The sequence below is a fragment of the Salmo salar genome, chromosome 18, assembly GCF_965601325.2.
Source record: "Salmo salar chromosome 18, fSalSal1, whole genome shotgun sequence".
Lineage (NCBI taxonomy): Eukaryota > Metazoa > Chordata > Actinopteri > Salmoniformes > Salmonidae > Salmo > Salmo salar.
The window spans coordinates 88,286,918-88,291,259 of record NC_138308.1 but is presented as its reverse complement, the minus strand read 5'-3'; positions in this window follow the sequence as shown (position 1 = coordinate 88,291,259).

The following is a 4,342-nucleotide window of genomic DNA, read 5'->3' as shown; positions in this document are numbered from 1 at the left end:
AGGCTGATCAGAGGAAGCCTCGCGAGAAGTCCCACTGCTCCTCTCAATTCAAGGGGCTTTATTGGCATGGGAAACGTGTGTTTACATTGCCAAAGCAAGTGAGGTAGATAATAAACAAAAGTGAAATAAACATTTTTTTTTTTACAATGAACATTACACTCACAAAAGTTCCAAAAGAATAGAGACATTTCAAATGTTATATTATGGCTATAAACAGTGCTGTAACGATGTGCAAATAATGAAAGTACAAAAGGGAAAAGAAATAAACATAAATATGGGTTATATTTACAATGGTTTGTTCTTCACTGGTTGCCCTTTTCTTGTGGCAACAGATCACACATTTTGATGCCACACACACACACACACACACACACACACACACACACACACACACACACACACACACACACACACACACACACACACACACACACACACACACACACACACACACACACACACACTACCTCAAAATAACTTACATGATGAAGATCAATGTACTTGGCTATACATGGAGAAGTTATAAAAGCCTTTTAAATGTAGTATAAAAACTAAGAACATTTTATAAATGAGTTCCCAGGTCTAAACCAAAAATGTCTTCTTCAGTTTAAGTGTCAGAGAGACAGATAGTAATTATAAAAGTAAGTATAAACCTATTATACTGTCTTGAATGATCTGAATGAAGCCTTGACATACCGGTGTGATAAATGTTAGATAACGGGAATAACGTGAGGTGTAGCGTGATGTGCTTTCTGGCACAAAATGGCTGCCGCTCGTTACATCACCAAAGTGAAGGGAAAATCTAGAGACACCACTGGTCAGCAAACCCATGTTGGATTTAGAGTGGTAAGGGTTTGGGGTTAGGGAGTTAGGGTTATGGATATGCCATTCATATCCATTTAATCAATCACACCCTGGTGCTTTGGTAGTGGAGGAGTTGGATCGATCAGCCGCACCTCTTAAATCACTTTGAGTAACTTGGTGGAATACACACTGTACTGCATATCCCATCCATTATTAAAATCAAATCATATTTTATTGGTCACTTACACATATTTAGCAGATTTTATTGTAGTGCTGTGCTACATTGTATGCTACATTGTGAGACTTTGGCTCTTTTGGGTTCAGAGAGCAGGCTAGCTTGATACACAACAGCATCTCAAAACATTATTAAGTTCAACATTCAAACCAATTATAATACAGATAGATTTTCGTTGAGTCATACATTCTCACTAAAGACTATGTCCAAAATGGCACCCTTTTTCCACTGCACTGCTTTCGACCAGTGCCCATAATGCTCTGGTCAAAACTGGTGAACTATATAGGGAAGCAGCATTTCACAATTTACTGGCAGAGACATGACTTGCCTTTATTTCCTGTTGTCTGTGTTAGGTAATACAGTAACTCTACACAAAGGTTTTACATTCAATTATTACTGGATTAGTTTAATGATTACTGGAAACACAAACCTACCAGGGTCTACAAAGAGACATAATAGGTGTGTGTTTGTGTGTTTGCGGGGCGGTTGCCACAGAATTCAAAGGTGATGTCACCAACATAGACCACTGTCCCATCCTTCCCGATTCAATCATTCATATTTGTGTATTCATAAGTACAATATTAGAAGATACAATAGCCCAGATAACCTGCATCAATGCTATCATTGACATGACACAACATTGCCTGACTGTCACTGACTCCTCCATTTTCAGAGCATAAAACCCAATAATCACATAAATGAGGTGATGATGATGTGTGCATTGGTAACAGTGTTTGTTATTTTATGGTTCAAGATTGCGCTGAGTATCTTCCCATCTTGTCCCAAGTCTTTTGGTTCCATCCATTAAGTATTATGCAAAATTATGACACTTACACGCCTTATGACAATGGCTACTTGAACCCAGGTAGGTCAGAACACACACACACACACACACACACACACACACACACACACACACACACACACACACACACACACACACACACACACACACACACTTAATGGGTCCAAGGGTTAGACAGACTCATATTGGACACAACACCCCAAGGCTAAACCCTGCCATTCAGACCTGGGGGAGCCAGAGGTGTGTGTAGAGTACAGGTGTGTGTAACGTTCAGTACACCAGTCTGACAGAGAGGTACATCCACCAGTGAGTGGATCAGGACTAAGGATCGTAGAGAGAGAGATACCTGGACCTAGACGATCATCATCATGGCCATAACCAGCATTATCCGCTCCTGGATCTCTGGGCTAATAATCTGCCTGTTTATCGCTGCTGGTGAGAACACTTCCTCTGCTGATCGGCACTTTACAATAGGAAACCATTTATTGCAGTTTAGAAGTGTTTTTAACTGGTCCAACATATATCATCTGTTCGATATAACAATTTATCACAGTTTATAACATGTTCAATATTAAAGTTATAAAGTGTATATTACACTCTGTAACCGGTTTGATAATATAATTTAAGAAAGTCTAAATACTGTTTCTAAAATACAGTTTATAATCTGTTCAATATTACAGTTTATACAAGTCTATAACCTGATCAATAATAACAGGAAACATTTTCAAAATGTTTGTTATTGAAAACTGATAACGCTCCTCCTGGATCTCTTTGCCAGCTATCTGCCTGTGTATTCACTCTGCTGATCAATAACACGGGGGTTTATGGGATTTTATAGCATGTTCAATATTCCCATTTATATATTATACTTTTTGTATAATGAGTTAGATATTAGTGTTTAACCTGTTCAGTATTACAGTTTATAGAGTAAGTCTTTAACCTGAACAATATTCGTTTCTGAAAGTTTGCAACCTGTTCAATATTAGTTTATGAAAGTTTGCAACCTGTTCAATATTAGTTTATGAAAGTCTATAACAGGGGCACTCAACTACCCGTCACACACATTTTCTAGGTAGCAACAATCCGGATGAATATCGTCATTATCGGCATAGTAACAAACCCCCAACTTGCGACCCATGCGACCCCAAACTGTTCAAATCAAATCAAATTTCATTTGTCACATGCGCCGAATACAACGGGTGTAGACTTCACCGTGAAATGCTGGCTTATGAGCCCTTCAACTATGCAGAGGTAATAATTATTAATATAAAGACAAATAGTAACTGACACAAGAGGAGTAAAAGATCCCTCTTATTGGCAGAAAAAAACGTTTTGCAGATAATTTCCTGCGATTCTACACATTTTGCCATTGGGCAGAGAGAATATTTAACAGTTTTAAAGCTAATTTCTTGCAATTCAACACATTTTGCCATTGGGCAGAGAGAACATTTAACAGTTTAAAGCTAATTTCCTGCGATTCTACACATTTTACCATGTCTTATGATACCTGCATGAGTCAACAAAATCAATGTGGGCCCCCTGGGGGTTGAGGCCCCAATGGGCACGTAATAACTACAAGACCTAGACAGCTGGTATTTAACATGGGCTAGTTGATAAGCTGGAAATTTCTGACAGGTTATAAAAAGGACTCTGTGATCTGTCAGTGAATGACATAACGAGGAAAACTGTACTACCACATTTTCGAAATTGAACCTTGTGCGTTCTGTTATTACAACTCTCAACTGCATTAAATTGAAAGCCTGACTGTGTTCTTAAATTTAAAAATATATAAGTCGAGGTCCGTATTGACCCCGTTCTGGATCCGGATCCAGACCGCGGTCCGCCTTTGAGTATGGCTGGTCTATAAGTTGTCCAATATTAGTTTTTGAAGGTATTCCACTCTGTAAAGCGGGTTATTGAAAAACTGATGATATGAGAGGGCTGCTTAGGTGTTGAAAAATATAAACCCAGTAGTATTAAAGGTTCTTTACACCCTCAAACCGGTGTGCCTGGCACCTACTACCATACCCCGTTCAAAGGCATCTCAATTTGTTGTCTTGCCCATTGTCACGTTCGTCGTTGTAATGATGGTCGGACCAAGGCGCAGCGTGAGTAGCGTTCCACATCTTTATTATAACGTGAAACTTAGCAAAATATAAAACAAACAATGAATAAATGAACCGTGATGACAATGCAACTACACAAAACAATATCCCATAACCCACAGGTGGAAAAACATGCTACTTAAATATGATCCCCAATTAGAGACAACGATTACCAGCTGCCTCTAATTGGGAATCACACACAATCACCAACATAGAAAAACAAACCTAGAACCCCACATAGTAATAATAAACTAGACTAACCCCCCCAGTCACGCCTGACCTACTCTACCATAGAAAATAAGGACTCTCTATGGTCAGGACGTGACATCCATTCACCCTCTGAACGGCACACATACACAATCCATGTATCAATTGTCTCAAGGCTTAAACATC